Below are 20,141 nucleotides of genomic sequence, written 5' to 3'. Positions count from 1 at the left end.
ATTACGAAGATTACTTCAGGAAATTGCGTCCATAACGTTTTCATTGTTACCAAGGTGGTTGGTAGGGACGCTGCTATCGATATTATTTCTGTTATGTTGTGTAACTGTTTAATGGTGTTATCTTTATTGCTACCCCCTTCCCCGTCAATGTATAGTGTTGGTCCACAGCGAAAACATATTAGTTTAACAAAATCCGCATCTAAAGATACGTTATTTTCCCCTGTGCAATTCCAGTCTCACATCTCAGAGCACATCGTCATTAACAAATACCGGAAACAGACCAAAAACATTAAAAAAAAAAAAATAATACTTTATTCCGAGTGTGCTTGATTTTCTCTTTGAAAGTCATCACATAACGGCATTGTAATACACGGTTCGGCTGCATTAAATATTACATATCTGCCGTAGTTCTGTATTTATAGAGCCCTGATGAGAAGACTTCTAGACAAACATGAGGAACTGAAAACGTGACGTGGATCATAAATATATCAGCCATTAAACAACATCTTACATTTCTTTTCACACAATACGTCTCCTTGCAGTATCAACACTAATTCGGCTGACTTTTATATTTGATCCAATTGGTAGATAGGCTGTATTTACACCATAACGGTGCACAGCTGATATAAAGGGACACCTAGTGGTTAAAGCATGTTATTGAATTTCATTATTTTTATTATTAGATATTAATAGGATCCCTATAAAGTATATTCATTACTCGTTATTCTCTACTAATACGTAATTAAAGACTGTATATAATGACTATTTTGCACATCCCTTTCAAGATTTCAAGATTTTCTAAGGTTTATTGACATATCATATAGGCCCACACAACTATGGTGTAGTTATGCATTGAATGAAAAACTTGGGTCGCAGGTTCCTCAATAGTGCATTACAAGACATCTATCAATATTTGTGCATACCTCCAGCAATGTTAACTATGTTGAAGCACTTATTTTTAACTGATATTATACATAATGTATTATACTCTTATAAGATGTATGTAGATATTTAATCTCCGGCCTTGTCAGGTATTGAACAATCAATAAATAAAGAACACAGAATTGTTGAATATAAAACACAGAATTTGTGTGATTATACTAAATGATTTACAAATAAACACCACTGCATATTTAACTGTTACACATGCTGATGTAACGCAAATGTTCCAACTTGGGATCAATAAAGTATATCTTATCTTAAGCTGATCGATGGCTACTGCCATATTTGCAAAATGTGCCTCTGAACCTTGACAAGTGCATGTTTCAGGCTTATCAATTAATGTAATGTAATGTTATCAATTAACAACAGGGGTCACAAACATAAGACCAGCTGTTAAATAAAGCTCTTCTGACCTTAGCTGCAGGGGCGGATCTAGACAAATATTCATGGGGTGGCAAGAGGGTGGCAGGAGATTTTGAGGGGTGGCATCCCCTGACAGAAGTATATGCTGATTTGAATCGCAATCATATCAATCAATTAGGGGTGTAACGGTACACGTACCCGTACTGAAATTATTCGGTACGGGCCCTTCGGTTCGGTACACGTGTGTACCGAACGAATATAGCGTTAAACAATTTAGAACATGAACAACTTTCTGGAAGTAATCTCAGGTATATATCATAGAGCGACCAAGTAATTTCATTGGACGAGAGGCATACTATGAGAGCTGGTCACAGGGATGCATTCAAATGTAGTCAGTAATTTGAGGAACTGTCGAAATGGCGAACGCAGATAAAGTTGAGCTGAAAATCCTACAGCATCATTGAAGTCTCCGGTTTGGGAACATTTTGGTTTCGCAGTTACGTACAAGGATGACGGACAAAGACAGGTGGACCGAACCAAAGCTGTTTGTCGGTATTGTTCAACTAACATTGGTTACGCGGCTGGCAATACATCACACTCATTTGAAAAGGCATCACCCGAACGTGAATATCACCGGTACCAAAAGAAAAAAGACTGAAGTGCAAACCCAACTCCCACTAGCATTTAAGCCTCCACCACTCGCAGAAAGTTCAGACCGAGCCAAAGCTATTACAAACGCCAAATATCCTTATGTTGCCATGTTAGCAAAGCGCTACCTGGCTGTGCTACCTCTGTCCCTAGAGAGGGTGTTCTCCACAGCAGGAGACATTGTTAGTGCCAGCAGATCTGCCATTTCAGCAAGCAATGTGGACAAGTTCATCTTTCTTTAAACAACATGAAAATACAATGACAAGCAAGTCCTAATGTCAAGCTGGCTGCTTAGGTACTAGTACAGTTCAAATACAGATTATTTCAGTTCATCGAAATGCTGCACCTTAATGTTTATTTTACTATATTTTGTATTTATTTGAATACATTAGTCACAGTTTAATAATAATAAAAAAAATGTTTTTAATGTTTTGTGATAATTTTTTCTGCTGTACCGAAAACGTACCGAACCGAACCGTGACCTAAAAACGAGGTACGTACCGAACCGAAATGTTTGTGAACCGTTACACCCCTACAATCAATGTTAACTTGGAAAGCCACAATATTAATATTTTAACTCAATCACATAGGTGATATTATTGTGGCACATCAGTAAAGCCTTACATATAACATGGCAGACGTAATTTAATGAATTTTAACTGAACAATAACTGAATGAGTTTGTCTCACTCTTAGACCAGCAGGGGAACCACATCTATGCAGACTGCTGCAATAAGTACATTAATTAACTGCCTCATCGATGTTTGTCTGAATGAATATGATACTATTAACAATCATATTATTCCTATCAGCTGTATAAATAAATAATAATAATAATAGATTTAATTTGTTAGCGTTTTTACAGGTGCTCAAAGACGCTTTACAGATATAGTGAAGAACTGTTATGATTCACATATTCATTTATTATTGAATAAACTATATTTATTTTTTGGAGGAGTTAATGATGAATGTTCATCAAGATGCTTGCTCACCCTCCTTCAAATTTGAAAAACAAGTAATTATATCATTATTGATATACAGTTACAACCTTGACTTTACATCAGAAAGAACAAACATTAAAGAAGTGACTAACTGCATCAGTTAGGGTTAAAAAACGTGTATTCAGCTAAAACATCGCTGCAGTTATTATCCAGTGGAAGGTCCTTACCTACTGGCCTAGTTAAATCAAAGTGGTTACTTTCTGTTGGCTGGGCAGTGTAGTTTTACACACCGTCTTATTTTACTTTTTCAGGACTTAAAATTGAAGAAAAAAAGATATACACGCATACAAGGTCATCATCTTAACAGTTTGTTATTCTCATCGAGTCATCCGTGAGCAGTGCATCAAGTTGGCATGTCTATTACAGCTGAATGCGGCGATTCCTATCTTGTTCAGCAAAACGCCTCACAAATGTATTAAGATCAACAGCTGTAGTGCGTTTTGATTCAATGCTGAGTGCAGCCAAACTTGACATTCTCTTCTCTGTCATTGTAGACCGCAAATACCTCATTCCTTCAGTGCTTGGGTCCGAAAGGCTTCTCGTTTTGCGCCGTCCCGTTCAAATGAATTCGCCACCAATCATATTTCCACTCTCGCGCCAGCACCGGGGGAGGGGTTACATGACGTGCATCTTGTGCTGCATTCACTTGCACTCGGACATTAGAGACTTTCTCTCATAAATGTCCGATGAGCAACAACTTTTCTTTCAAAACAAAGATGCCAACTGGGGTGGCAGCTGGGGTGGCAAGGCTATTGTTTAGGGTGGCAGTTGCCACCCCATGCCACCCCGGTAGATCCGCCCCTGCTTAGCTGGCATGTGTGTGTATATATTAATGCTGCCCATTATGGGCACAAGCAATTTTCACCCATTTATTAATTATATGTTTTAAATGTGAGTGTTTCCTATCCCCTAAACCTCCAGGGATGTACACAGTTTAATACTGGCAACTTCTTATTATGGGAAAACGTCTTTTAAAACTACAACTCCCAGTAGAGACGTGCCATAGATAGAGAACATGTTGCGAAACAGAATAGCCAGCATGTGTAGTTCTGGGGACGGGGTGGGGGAGGGGGGGACGCGGTGGTCCCGTTCAAATCCAGTTTTGGACAGTCTGCGTGGTTCCATCCCATTTCAAGTGCTGTTCGAGGCTCGGCGTAACCCTCGGAGAACACTCTCCAATCACAGAGCTTGAGGACTATCACGGGGTTTGTCAAACAGAGCACATCGTGTAGTCCAAACGATAGCTGGGGATTCTGGGTAGTGTAGTGTCTTCTGCCATCCTTTACTCCGAAAAAATATTTGTTTCTACGAATCGAAGGGGAAAAATACAAAAGCATTGCACACAATTTAAACCAATCAATGTTGTGTAATTAACAAGGATAATCTGGTGTTTTTTAGTCGATGAGTAGTGCAGATATCACTGTAAAATCAATCGACAGTAAGGGGAATACTTACTTCCGGGTGTACAATTCTCCGTTATCCAATGAGAATGGACGCTCACATTGCCTTTAAGGGCAGTCGACACAAACGAATGCCGTGCTTCCATGAGCGTCCATAGAAGCGTATGGACATCCCGGAAAGCTGAAAATTGACGCTAAGGCCCCCCCCCCCTTGCGTTGGAAAAAGCCGACACAGGACTTGACATAACGTCAACATAGGCCGACCTGGGAGTGAGGATGTGTTGAAGTGGCAGATTTTTTCCGCCTGTGTATTTTCAAATTATAGCGCACTCAAGCTGGTTTCTCCAAAATGACCTACCCCACCTTTAAAGTGGAATTTAATACATATTTGGCTTACGTTAAAATAGTTTCACTCTAAAACAACAAGGAACAAGTTAACAGTGGTATATTATGTTTAAGTGTAAAAACATCTACAATGCTAAAAACTCAGTCTGATATTTGGAAAATTGTTCAAACCATAGAAGGTCGAGGGGGGCTTTGGCATCAAACCGAGAGCTTGATGACTCTCTTCATATCTGCCCCATTTTCCAGCTGAACTAAATGCAACGTTTTCAAATTCCTTTAACATTGAACGCTGTGAATCAACAAGCTCACACTCCACACTGCAGACCAGTCGGACTTGTTCCCCAACATGTTTTTATAGGGCGGTACATTTAAATGCTCGCTGCCATCGCCATTTTTGACCACTTTTTGGTGCCATCTTTCAACAAACTCCTCCTACAGTTTTTATCTGATCTTCTTACAATTTGGTCAGGGTGTTTATTGTATTTGTCATTAGCATTATTACAGCGTTCAATGGCTTGTTCACAAAGTTCTAATATGTTTCATGATGTTAGGATGTGTTTATATTACATGAATGCATTTAGGAATGGGTTGTTTAATTTATTTTAGATGAACTGATGATTTAACCGATTTTCTTTGAACATTATTACTGGTGAAAACTGCAGATTTACTTTGGGGTTAGACAAATAGCAAATGCTCACTAAATGTGGTTCAGCCTTTAAGAAATGGTAGTAAGCAGCATGCAATTGTTAATAATTACAGTACATTATTGTTTTATCTCTTTTCCTTAAATGCTATCAAATTAACCAACTTACTAAAAGAATGCAACCTCGAAAACATTTAGGAGTATAGGCATACGTTGAGATAGGAAAATCAACTCAACAATGTTTAAAAAGGTAAATTAAGGATTCATTCATACAATTATTTGACATCAACGTTTAACATAGAAAAATCCTGATCATAATTAATATGAGGTTCAGTAGTTTTACATTAAAGGAGAAAACAAAGTTGTTTCTCATCCATATTTTGTGATATATTTTCACATTTTCAACGACAGACTGTTTTTATAGTGTGAACAAAGTGAAGAAATAAAGAGAGAAGAGCTGAGAACCCCTGAACTCTGTAGCTAAGATGATGCTAACAGGCTAATGCTGTGTTCAGGTCACATGGGATGGATTGTAGACAAAGAAGGATAATATATTTATGAACCTAAAGTTGGTCATGTGAGGATTAACCTGGGAATCAAAAACTCTGCTACTTATGATTGATCAAAACACACATGCACAAAAAGAACATATTTTCATATCAGGAGATTTTTATTCACAAACTTTCATTGTTACTGCTTGATTTTCCGACACTGAACTTAAACTTTGTATATTATATGCCATTTGAAGGCAGAACTTTTAATCTTAATTGAGTATTTTTCTTTGGTGGAATTAACGTAACTACATTTCTGAAGTGCTGTACTTACTAATTTGAGTTACTTGTACTTATTTATATGTTTATACAACTTTTAATTATACTCTATTTGACTGACAGCTTTAGGTACTTTTCAGATTTTAAAGGTAGAGCATTGACAGAACATTAACTGCAAGATAATCACTTTAGATTAGATAAAGTGCATTTTGCTGATCATACTGTATTTAACTGATGAAACATACATACTTTTACTGCAGGACGGCTTTGAATGCTTTTACTTACTACTAAAGTATCTTTCACAGTGTTAGTATTAGTTATTTTACTTCACCAAATCATTTGAATATTTCCTCCACTCCCTCTTGGCGACGGGCCAGTGAGAGGTGGAGCAACACTGATAGGAGAGCTTCAACTGCACTGAATTAAAAAGTAAAGCATTTTAAGTGACAGCAGAGCTGCAGTCGTGACAAGTCTCTCTGTTTCTCTCTAAGAAACATTCAACTGAATCCAGCAGCTTTTTCTCAACAACACAGAAGAATCTCTGCAAAACACTGGTGAGTAAACTACAGACACAACATTACTAACTTAATATTCGGTCAGATTTTAGAATCTGAATTCTTAACATCTATCTACCTTATGAACAATATTATGTCATACATTTGGCTCACTGTACATTTTGGAATAAAAATAAAACTGAATTCCGGCTAGTGAAGATTAGACAGCATTCTTTCACACACACATACGGGTTTTGGGCCGAGGGCGACACCGTACTTCCGGTATCAACCATTTCACACGAGGTGCACAGAATATCATAGTCTATTCCTTAATCAATATAGTCAACTCTAAAATACCACATATATGCATTGGCATGATAATATTATTGTGACAAGTGGGGTATTCACCTGGTGTTTCCAGAAGATAGACGTAGATGCTGCTAAAATCGACCGAAGGCCACTTTTGAGGGTCGTAATTCCATACATTGTACATCCAACAACCCACACAGCTCTAGTTTACGCTGGTAACGACCTAGAGCACACCCCTCAAGTCCAGAGATGTAATCCGAAGACATGCAGCGATTTCTTCGGTCGTTAATTCAGAAAAAAAACCTAGTGCGCTCTGCCTGGCTACGTTAGCTAGCTGTTTATATTAGCATCGCCAGGATTTTTGCACCTCCAGAAAAATGGAGTCTTTATAAAAAAATATATGGCGCGCGTTGCATTGTGGGTAGCTGTGACGTCACTGTGTGTGAAAGAATACAGCAGCTAGCATTAGCTTAAGCTAACATACCTGTTTCCTGTATGAACTCAAAGCTTCAACTCAGCTCAGACAGGAAGTGCCGCAGCCAGGGAAAATGTTTTACTAAAATCCTTTGGTGGTCGGGGGTCTGTGAAGAGAAATGATATTACATATAATGTTCTGCAATCCAGAGCCTCCTCTTCATCATCTTTGTCCAGGCTGACTGACGCTTTTTTTTGTTGCTCTTCTACCTAAGATGCTGCGATAAAACTAAATGACTGAATCTGACTGTAAACTGCAATACATGGTTTGAGGGAAATATTAGGGTGATATTTAAAAATATAAAGTGCACTTCAAACATGTTTAAACTCTGAAAACTATATGGGAAGGTGAGTAAATATATATGATGTCTAATGTTACAGTAATAGAGGGATTAGATTATTTTATTTTTAGAAGCACATTTATTTTTAAAATCAAGAACCAGAGGGCTTGGGTTGTTATTACTTAAATGCTTAAGATGTGTGATTACGTTATCATTGTTTTAATACATTTGATTTTTAGGTGCCTTTCATGACATTTTAGAATAGTATTAGGTTATATTTATTTTACTATTCTACAAATAAGAAGCTAAATCTTACTGTTATATAATATAAGTTACTGGCAGCAGGCAGAGATCAGTGAGAGGCAGCCATACGAAATTATGTTTGTTAAACCCCCCCCCAAAAGCAGAGTGAACCAATCCCACATGTTTAGTCTTAAAAATGCACCAAAATATAAAACTCAGTCTGATATTTGAATATAAACTTTAACAGTGAACGCTATTTTTATCCGTGAAACAACCAGCTCACACTCTACACTGCAGACCATGCAGTCAGACCTGTTCCCCCACATGTTTTCAAACCGTGATACATGTCAATGCTTGTTACCATCGCTACAACGAATGAAAAAGGTACATTGAGGTGTGGAAGTTGGAATCAGTGGTGCATGAGTGTGCATCACTGCAGTGGCTAATCCAAGCTGCATGTTGTCAGTGGAAAACAAAAGACATTGAGTTAAAGAAACTATCTTTGGCAAAAAGGAAAAACATATTGGCGGTTAGGCATCCATTACATCAGGGGTGTCCAAACTTTTTTCCCCGAGGGCCACATATAGAAAAACATACAAAGGGCTGGGCCACTTACTAGAGGAGAGGTATACTGCCTCATAAGTTGAGTTATAAGTTAGCAAAATTAATCAAATGTAGGCAAATCATGCTTTATACTTGAATGTGCTTTAAGAAAAAACAGCCTATATCACAGCTCTCCAGAGAGTTTAATTTATTTTGTTGGCAGCTCATTCCTTGAAACAGAAGCTTCAGATTGATTATAATAAGAGGAAATATGAAGGGTGAATTTCAAGGTTGTTATGGAAATAAGTTATTAGGCTTTTTTTATCAACTTAGATTTGTTAGAAAATGTATTCAACTTTAATTGATGGAATTATTTTGAAAGTGGGCCTATTAGCACATGAATACTAATGTGTAATATATGTTAAGTAGTACACTAAAGAAGTACAATACAAGACAAGCAAAAGTTTCATTTATGGGACATATTCCATTATACTTTTGGAATTAGCTGAGGGACAATTCAAAATGGCTTGCGGGCCGCATTTGGCCCCGGGGCCGTAGTTTGGACACCCCTGCATTAAATGAATGCCTGATGTGCCTCACTCATATTGATGTTATCTCTGTCACTACCCGATCTGCCGCCCTGCCCTATCTGCAGTGCGCATGTGCGTGATGGTCCGCCATATTGGACAACTACGTACGGCAACTCTAATAGCAAGCACAAAAGGAAAACTCGAGAGAGATGAGTTATTGTTATTACAACGTGACTTCACTATTATTTAACAACTCTTTTTATTGGGTTCTTTTATTTGGGGTTAAGTACATTGTCAGAATAAGTGAGAAATGGATTTAACTTCTGTTAGACAGCTATCATTCTGAATACATATTTACTGTGAATGTATGCAAACATGTATGGCATATGGCTGTCTAACAGAAGTTAAATCCATTTCTCACTTATTCTGACAATGTACTTAACCCCAAATAAAAGAACCCAATAAAAAGAGTTGTTAAATAATAGTGAAGTCACGTTGTAATAACAATAACTCATCTCTCTCGAGTTTTCTTTTTGTGCTTTGCCAAAAGCCACTGTGTCAAGTGTCCTACTTGAGTTGCCGTATGGAGTTGTCCAATATGGCGGACCATCTCGCACATGCGCACTGCAGATCAGGTAGTGACAATCTGTTCCAACCTAGTCACTGTTAGCATCCCAGGCAGGTGTGCAGACCAGCTGTAAACATAGTGAAGTATATATTAGAATAAAATGAGAATACTCGAGTAAAATACCTCTTAGCTCAAAACAGTATTTAGATCCAGTGCTTTAAAAGTCTCCTATTATACAAAATACACGTTTTGATGTCTTTTATACATAAATATGTGTCCCCGGTGTCAGGAGACTCACAAAGTGTCAGCAAATAAAACCCTCTCTTTTTTCCTCCGTACCCACATTTCTAAAAACGGGGGAATTTGCTGCGGTCATGACGTAATATCGGAAATGTGGGCTGGCTTAACACCCACAGCCCTATCAGAAACAATGCGACGTGTTTGGATGTAATTTGGTATTTGTTTACATTAGCATCGCTAACACTCAGAGCTAACCTGTACTGGAGAGAGTATGTGTAAAGAAGCAGGATATAAAAACGTACTCACCTTGTGGTAAACCGGCAAGACAAAAAAGCATTTGAGCTCCATTTTGGTTCAACAATATAATATGAGGGGCTATACAGGCCGTAATTCATACTGGTCCTCTCACACACACACATTCTCCTTTTACATACATTTTCACTCTCACACATATATTTACACTCACACCTTCATACATTTTGCTCTCATATTATCATATTTCAAGGCACACATTCATACATTGTAACGCTCATATTTATACATTTTGCTCTCATGCACATTCATTCAGTGTTTACATTTAATATTATAAATAATATATGCATGTATGAAGACAATATATGTATGCAGAGAAGAATGCATGTATGTGTGAGAGAAAGTATAGTGGAAACCAGTGACGTGCGGTGAGGTTCATGGCTGCTGAGGCCACTATACTTTCTCTGATTCTCTGATTAGAGTAATCCTCTGTCAATGTCCCCTCCTGAGTACAAGAATGCGTGTTTCTCTGCTATTTTGAAAAAGCGTTAAAACACCGTTCTTCATGAAAATTATATTGTTGGACAGAGTATTTTAAGAGCATATGGTAGACATGATATCAGCACTACTTCCAATCAGTACTCCGGCAGCAGCATTTTACACCTTGGAAAGTCTTTAAAGACTGCCCTGGATAGCTGGTCACAACTATCCTTCAGCAAAGTGACACACTTTGTCACTCTGGTCGGTCTCTATTGATGCTGCTGGCTTTTAATATATGATTATTTCTCTGCTCCTAGTTCAACATTCATCTCCCTCCATCATGTTGATTTGAATCCAAAGTTCTGAACTTGAGCCCGCCCCGCTCTACCTTCTGAGCCAATCACAACGCGATAATGACCTGCCTTCCGTTTCAACTAAACTCCTTCCGTTTCCACGATATTTTCTCTGATATATACATACATATATTGTCCTCAGACATGCATATATTATTTATAATATTAAATGTAAACACTGAATGAATGTGCATGAGAGCAAATTAGATAAATATGAGCGTTAACATATATGAATATGAGAGCAAAATGTATATGTGTGAGTGAAAAATGTATAAATATGTGAGTGACAATGTATGAATGTGTGCATTGAAATATGATAATATGAGAGCAAAATGTATGAAGGTGTGAGTGTAAATATATATGTGTGTGAGGGTGAAAATGTATGTATGTAAAAGGAAAATGTATGTGTGTGAGAGGACCAGTATGAATTACGGCCTGTACGGCCGCTCATAATATAATAGTATTTGGAATGAAATGTATTGCGATGAAGATCTCCATGTTATCACTTTATTTTCTTGGTTTGGTGATCTCAGGGAAATAACAACACTGAAATTAAAATCAGAGCTCTCTTTCACTCAGTTATTCATAACATTTCAACATCATTCAGGATGACTCACAGTTTGATGTTTTTGTACAGATAATCAAAAGTGATTGAATTGTTGATTTTTGTACACGTTTTGTCCCCAGAGAGACATGTCTGCTGCCAGCTGTCTGCTGACTGAAGATCAGTTTCTGTGCTCCATCTGTCTGGATGTGTTCACTGATCCAGTCACCATACCATGTGGACACAACTTCTGTAAAGCCTGCATCTCTGAACACTGGGATAGCAATGTCCCATTAAAGTGTCCTAACTGTAATAAGCACTTTTTCCCAAGGCCTGAAATGCTGGTCAACACTTTCATCTCTGAGATGGCTGCTCAGTTCAGACAGTCAGCTCAACAGAAAGCCAGCAGCAGCAGCTCAGAGCAACAAGTTGTCAAACCAGGAGAAGTTCCCTGTGACGCCTGCACTGGAACCAGACTGAAGGCCCTGAAGTCCTGCCTGGTGTGTCTGGAGTCCTACTGTGAGACTCACCTGGAGCGTCACCTGACAAGAGCAGGCCTGAAGAAACATCAGCTGATCGACCCTGAGGAGAACCTGGAAGGCAGGATGTGTGTGAAGCACGATAAACTGCTGGAGCTGTTCTGTAAGACCGACCAGGTGTGTGTCTGCATGCTCTGCACTCTTTTAGACCACAAGACACATGATGTTGTTCCTCTGAAAGAAGGATATGAAGGAAAGAAGGCTGAGCTGGGGAAGACAGAGGCTGAAATTCAGCAGATGATCCAGAAGAGACGACTGAAGATTCAGGAGATGAATCGCTCAGTGGAGCTCAGTAAGGAAGGAGCAGACAGAGAGATAGCAGATGGTGTTCAGGTCTTCACCGCTCTGAAGGAGTCTGTTGAGAGAAGCCAGGCCGAGCTCATCGACACCATCAAAGAGAAGCAGAGAGAGACAGAGGAACAGGCTGAAGGCTTCATCAAAGAGCTGGAACAGGAAATCTCTGAGCTGAAGAAGAGAAGCTTTGAGGTGGAGCAGCTCTCACGCTCTGAAGACCAGCTCCACCTCCTCCAAAGCTTCACGTCCCTGAATGCTGCTCCACCCACCAAGAACTGGACAGAAGTCAGGGTCCGTCCACCTTCATATGAGGGGACTGTGAGGAGAGCTGTGACTCAGCTGGAGGAGACGCTCAGTAAACAGATGAAGAAGCTGCTCGAGCTGAAGAGGGTCCAGCAGTATGAGGTGGAGGTGACTCTTGATTCTGATACAGCACATCCTGAACTCATCCTGTCTGATGATGGAAAACAAGTGAAAGATGGGGATGTGAGGAAGAATCTCCCAAACAATCCAGAGATTTGATACTTGTGCTTTTGTTTTAGCAAAGCAGAGTTTCTCTTCAGGAAGATTTTACTACGAGGTTCAGGTTGAAGGGAAGACTGAGTGGGCTCTAGGAGTGGCCAGAGAGTCGATCAACAGGAAGGGAATCATCACATTGACTCCTCAGAAAGGTTACTGGACAATATGGTTGAGGAATGAAAATGAGTACAAAGCTCTTGCTGATCCTCCAGTCCGTCTCTCTCTGAAGTCTCAGCCTGAGAAGGTGGGGGTGTTTGTGGATTATGAGGAGGGTCTGGTCTCCTTTTATGATGTTAATGCTGCAGCTCTGATCTACTCCTTCACTGGCTGCTGCTTCAAAGAGAAACTCTACCCATACTTTTGTCCTTGTAACAACGATGGTGGTGAAAACTCTGCCTCTCTGATCATCTCTCCTGTCAATCACACTGAGTAGAACAAACATTTGATTTTCAACAGAAAGATTCACTCTCACCAAATGTAATATACTGCATGTATAGCATTGGGGAAGTGCATTGTATATATTTGTTGATGTTTTAGCTTCTGATTCTGTACTTTTGAATAAGAAGAATTAACTTAGTCCCTGAATGTATGGGTGTTAATCTCCAAACTTTGTATTAGCTCCTGCTCATATATTATATTTTAAATATTGTAATTTAGGGGAACCTGTAAGAGATTGTTATCTGGTTTATTTCAGGGCACATTTAAGGATTATTTTTTGATTTATTTTGTTACACTTTTTTTGGAACATTCTGATTGTATAATATTCAGCTGCAGTGGTTTTACAAAGCGAAGAAGAAAAAGTGGTGTTTCAATCTGTTATTTTCATTTCATATTGTCCAACTCTCTACAGACTATTTGTATAGTTTAAACATATTCTCAATTAAATAAAAAGCTAAATAAATGTCCCCTGGATTTCTGTCTTCATTGTTTTGTTTCCCTCTCAAGTAATTTACAAATACCTCAAATCAATAAAGAAAGGTGAAAACGTGAAGGAACTTTAGTAAATTTTAAATATGGGTAAAGCTAATAACATTCAAAGCTGGAAAAACTTGTAAAGAAGTCTTCAGTACAGGCAGTTTAACCCTTTAATTGCTTTTTCTAAAGTTTCTAGGTTGAAATGACCAATACATTGCCCATTTATATATTATCAAACCGATATTTCATCTATACCACCCCCATATAACACTGTTATTACACCATTAGTTCACCCACATTACATACATATAACATCAATATTACACAGCCTGTCGAATGACTGTATCCCACAAGATACAGGAACCAACCAAGAGGCCTTATTATGCTTTTTGGACTTTTCCCTTTCCTGTAGTGTGTTATATCGTTTTTTGTGCATGTAAATGGTCTGCGGTAGAGAAACACAGGGATTTAAGACTTTGCAAACTCCACCCCCCCCCCCCCCACCTCCATCTGAAACACCTAAATTGGACTCCTTTGTTTACTTTCAGAACATAGTTACATCACTATGAAATCAGGAATTTTTCAAATAAAGGTCTTGCCATGATTTATCTCTGAACCCCAGATTCAAAACTGTGTTGTGCTCGGTCAAAGACCAAAAAAGAGTTGGGGTTTTCTCACCTCAGACACGCTCTGTCTTGTCCTTCTTCTAGATGAATCACTGGTCCAAACTTTTGATGTCGCATCCATCTTCCTCCGGCCAGTGGACGCTGTGGTCGATCTCTGCTGATAACGCAGAATCACAGAAGGTCTTAATAAGCGCAGGCGGTGATGGAGACAGCTGCTGAGTCTTCTATAGATGGACAAGACGGCAGAGAATGAGGGCTGGACACAGTTAGTTATCTTTAATACAGCATTAACAGTTTGTCATTATTCCAGATAATGAAAGTTGCTGTGACAAATGAAGGATGTCCTGTAACACCTGAACCACCTCCACAACCAATCAGTTGTTTGCAGAGGTGGAAAGTTAGGGTTAGTACAATGTTTGAGGTTCCTGTAGTTTACTTCAGATAATACAACATGTAATCAACAAATAGTTTGTCATGTATTATTTTAAGTTAAGACAACATTTTATTGATATTTTTGTGAAATTCACAAGATACATGATGGTATATTTAACAAAACAATATACCATTGGGCTGCTGGTGGTAAATATGGATATCCTGTAACTCCTGAACAGGGGCGGATCTAGAAAAATATTCATGAAGTGGAAGAGGGTGGCAGGAGAATTTGAGGGATGGCATCCCCTGGCAGAAGTATATGCTGATTTAATCGCAGTCATATCAACAATGTTAACTTGGAAAGCCACAATATTGATATTTTAACTCAATATCATTAGGTGACATTGTGGCACATCAGTAAAGCCTTTAATAGAAATATATAAGGTGGCACACATCATTTAATGAATTTTAACTGAACAATAACTGAATGAGTTGGTTTCACTCTTACGGCCCGTCTACACTACAGGCATCGAAAAATGCTTTCAACGCTTCGCCCATTCATTTGAATGGGGTGACGTAGAAGATTTTTAATCTTCGCCGAACTGCATTGTGGGGAGCATGGTATGGCTTTGCAAACATCGTGAGCATCAAAAGTTGAGCAATGTTCAACTTTTGATGCTCCCGATGCTTTCGAAGCTGGCATCAGCCAATCAAATCCTGTTTATGCAAATCCCGCCAGTACAAGCGCTAGCCAATCAAACCACGTGCAAGCTGGGAGAGCCAGACCGCAGTTCATTTCCTCATATTCCAAACGAGAAATTACGGTAGCAAATCACCCGGTTCTTTACGACCAGAAGTTATTTACCGGGATACAAACCGGAGGAACCAGGCATGGAGGGAGGTGGCAGAGACAGTGGGTGAAACTGGTAGGTTTTCGCCTGTTTGGGGATTTTATATCCAGTTTACTTCATTTTAACATTGCTATTGCTTTGTATGTCGGGGGCGGGAGATTCATGTGATTGGTTGTTGGTCAAAAAATCGCCAAGCTTCAGACACGCCCAGCATCAATATTTTTGTATGCCTGTAGTGTAGACGGGCCGTTAGACCAGCAGGGGTACCAAATATATGCAGACTGCTGCAATAAGTACATTAATTAACTGTCTCGTCGATGTATGTCTGAATTAATATGATACTATTAACAATCATATTATTCCCATCAGCTGTCAATCACTGTTATGATTCACATATTCAGTGTTATTATTAAATAAACTATATTTTTTGGAGGAGTTAATGATGAACGTTCCTCAAGATGCTTGCTCACCCTCCTTCAAATTTGAAAGACAAGTAATTACTATCATATATTAAAAGAATCAAAGGAACAGTTCAGCGCCCCTCAACTTTACTGCAAACAGTTACAACCTTGACTTTACATCAGAAAGAACAAACATTAAAGAAGTGACTAACTGCATCAATTAGGGTTAAAAAACGTGTATTCAGCTAAAACATAAACATCGCTGCAGTTATTATCCAGTGGAAAGCCCTTACCTAATGGCCTAGTTAAATGAAAGAGGTTACTTCTTTTTGGCTGGGCAGTGAAGTTTTACACACCGTCTTATTTGACTTTCTCAGGACTTGAAACTGTTTTTTGGGGGCAGACCCCCACAAAGAAGAAACATATTATACACACGTAAGGTCATCATCTTAACAGTTGTTTATGCTCATTGAGTCATCCGTGAGCAGAGCATCAAGTTGGCATGCCTATAACAGCTGAATGCGGCGATTACCATCTTGTTCAGCAAAACGCCTCACAAACTTATTAAGATTTAAAGCTATGGTGCAATTCAATGCTGAGTACAGCCAAACTTGAAAGGCTCTTCTCTGTCATTGTAGACCGCAAATACCTAATTCCTTCCGTCTACTTGGATCCGAAATGCTTCTCGTTTTGCGCTGTCCCCCGTTCAAATGAAATCACCGCCAATCATATTTCCACGCTCGTGCCAGGGCCGGGGGAGGGGTTACAAGGCTCGGGTCTTGTGTTGCATTCACTTGCAATCGGACATTAGAGATTTTCTCTCATAAATGTCTGATGAGCCACAACTTCCCTTTCAAAACAAAGCTGCCAAATGGGGTGGCAACTAGGGTGGCAAGGCATTTTTCTGAGGTGGCAGCTGCCACCCCGTAGAACCGCCACTGCTCATGAACCACCTCCATAACCAATCTGTTGTTTGCAGAGGTGGAAAGTTAGGGTTAGGGTTAGTACAATGTTTGAGGTTCCTGTAGTTTACTTCAGATAATACCAAATGTCCTCAACAAATAGTTTGTCATGTATTATTTTAGGTTAAGGCGAGACACGGCAGGCAAAAACATCGTTTTTCAAGTACAGGTCAATTTTGAGATTTTGTGCTATTTTGATTCCATAACATGTTTTCTTTCAGGGTTTTGGAAGGAAAACGTACAAAATACACATTTAAGTGTTTATTTTACTATAGTTTGTCTATTTGCGTCTGTAGATTTCTCCTAAATTCACCAAAAGTTAGCATTCTAACGTAACATAAAGTACCGCGACCGCTGTGTGCACCATGTCAACAGAGGTATCGCTGGAAAGCTGTGTCTCTCCTGCACAATCTCATCGGATCCAAATATGGTCATTTCCTTTGTATCAGCAACCAATCGTGAAAGCACAAAGGGGTCTTAAACCAAGAAACGAAATCTCATTGGCTGGTGTCAATTTCTGACAACGTGATTCGTTCAGATGCGTCACGTGGTGTGCTAAAACACTTCCTGGTTAGCTTTCAGCTAGAAATTGAAATCTCAAAATGCAAAAAGAACGGCGAAAAAAACGTTCACAGAGAAGACGACAACAATTGTCACTTGCACGAAGCAAGGTTATAAAAAAAAAAATGACCCTGAACATGACATACCTTCACGGAGTGCGTCGATGCGCAAGCTGTCATCCAAAGAACAGGAGGGTTTAGCTAGCGCCTCACTGCAATCTTTAAAGGTCGTTTTCTCAAAATGAGTTTTTTCTCCTACTCTGAGTTCGAAATTTCAACTTCAGTAGCACGTACATTCACCAAACCTTCCAGTTATATTCCTATCAATATTATGAAGGCTTTTACAGAAGGGTTTGTCCATATATCATTCATAGCCTGAATTATACAACATTATATACCTAAAAACATGGCGAAAATTGATATTTTAGGGCTGTTGACAGTATTTTCTGATTTATGGAGTGATAAAAAGAGATATCCAATATCCCTTCTGTAAAAGCCTTAGATACTAATATGACTACAAAATGAAACAATAATTTTGAATCTGGCTATATCCAAAGTTCAGATTTCGATTCCTGAAATGTGTTAAAATATGTGCATATTTAATGAGATAATGGATAATTTGCATATTTAAACATGCTATTTCAGAAAACTTGTAATACAAAAGACAATTGCCTTATTGTAAGTAATTAACTGGAGAAATTTCTAGCTGATACCTTTAAGTTAAAAAAAAGTACCCTATTCACGTGTCTCGCCTTAAGACAACTTTTTATTGATATTTTTGTGAAATTCACAAGATACATGATGGTATATTTAACAAAACAATATACCATTGGGCTGCTGTTGGTAAGAGCTGCCAGGTAAGCGGGTTTGAATCCCGAGCACAAAAACATTTTAGGCAATGCCATCCCTTCTTTCTCCTCTTTTCAACCCTGCATCTCTAATGAAGTCGCTCTCTGGTCCAAAACATATATTTAAAAATAAATAAATCAGCACTACCTTTACCTGCTGCAATTTTTAAATAACTTAAAATATGAATCAATAATTATAATCCAACATTATTTTCAAATGGTTAATTGTGCAGAAAGAGTACTTTTACTTTAAATTAAAAAGAAGAAAGACCTAGAAATACCCGATGTTTGAGCCTATAGCAGCAAAACTGAGGGCTGATTCAAGGCAGCCCTAACTTTGAGATTTATCAAAAAGCAAAGTCTTAATCCCAATCTTAAAAATGGATAAGGTGTCTGCCGCCCGAACACACACTGAGAACACAGATGAGAATAAACCCAAGTCCAACATGCCTTCTCTTTAACTGAAAAACAATAGTTTAGTATGTAAACATAATTTACGAGAAAGAAAAGGATATCTTCCCTTTATAAGCATTAGTCAACTGTTAAGTGCATCTGTAAATAAAAGGATGTCACAAGAGCTGGTGACCTGGTGATACCCTTTATGTAAAATATGATTGTCGATATATAAAAACTAGGGCTGTCAGTCGATTAATATATTTAATCGCGATTAATCGCATGATTGTCCATAGTTAATTGCGATTAATCGCAAATTAATCGCACATTTTTTATCTGTTCTAAATGTACCTTAGAGGAATATTTTTCAAGTTTTTAATACTCTTATCAACATATGAGTGGACAAATATGCTTTATGCTAATGTTTATTATCATTTGAACAATGACAAAAATTCTCATGAATATTAAACACAACAACCTGGAACCTCTCATACAATAATACAATACAAATGGTGTGTGTGTGTGTGTGTGTGTGTGTGTGTGTGTGTGTGTGTGTGTGTGTGTGTGTGTGTGTGTGTGTGTGTGTGTGTGTGATGGATCGTTGGAGATATGTGCAACTCAAGGCATATGCTCGAACGGGAGCTGCCTGGACGCTGCAATCATGTTGCGCACTATCCGTGCTGAGTGTGCTGACTTTTCGTACAATGTCCCACTGTCTGGCTTCCTGCATAAAGTCAAGTGCTCGGCGCAGTTGTCGGCGAAATGTCGCTCCTCTGTTTTCATTTAAACAGCTCCTTATATCCGTTAGCGCAGCTAGCTAGCACCAGATGCTAACAACAACAATGCAAGTAAGGTCTCTCTCTCGCTCGCTCGGGCCACACATACACACACCCTCCCGGTCCTCCCAATAGCCAGTCGGTGCCTGCCGGTGAGCGTGGAAGTGTGGTCTGCAGCAAGCGGGCGGCAGGAGCGGGGCTGTCAGCATCAGCTTGTAGATGGTATTTTAAACTCGATGCGCTCTGAAACTACGGGGCGGCCGAGGAAAAAAAAATACACATGCGTTAATCGCGTTAAAATAATTAGTGGCGTTAATTTTTTTTTGCGTTAACGCGTTATTAACGCGTTAACTTGACAGCCCTAATAAAAACCTTGATATGTGGAGGGATGAGTAGAAGGGATTCATTGCAAAATGATAAAATGTGGACAATTATTAAAAAAATGGTCACATAAAAAAAAACAATATTATTGTTACTACTTGTCTGGGATAAAAAAGCATGTTGCCGTTTTCTGTATGTCACCGATTTCTTTATCTGGTTCTCCTTAATTGTATGAACTAAACTGCATTGTCAATTACGATTTGAGGTAAAATATTTTATTTGTTTTTGATATATCAGAAATATATTTCTGGTCAGTCTGTGGAAACCAAAAGCTTTGTTGTC

General features: G+C 38.8%; 2 pseudogenes; both read left to right on the top strand.

The window, feature by feature from the left end:
* The window catches only part of LOC117561220, a 35,318-nt pseudogene that overhangs the window by 2,590 nt on the left and 12,587 nt on the right, over window positions 1-20,141 (top strand).
* Window positions 6,580-13,207, top strand: LOC117561221 (annotated as a pseudogene).

The sequence above is a fragment of the Gymnodraco acuticeps genome, unplaced genomic scaffold (genome assembly GCF_902827175.1).
Source record: "Gymnodraco acuticeps unplaced genomic scaffold, fGymAcu1.1, whole genome shotgun sequence".
Taxonomy (NCBI): Eukaryota; Metazoa; Chordata; class Actinopteri; order Perciformes; family Bathydraconidae; genus Gymnodraco; species Gymnodraco acuticeps.
This window is presented reverse-complemented; position numbering and strand designations above follow the sequence as displayed.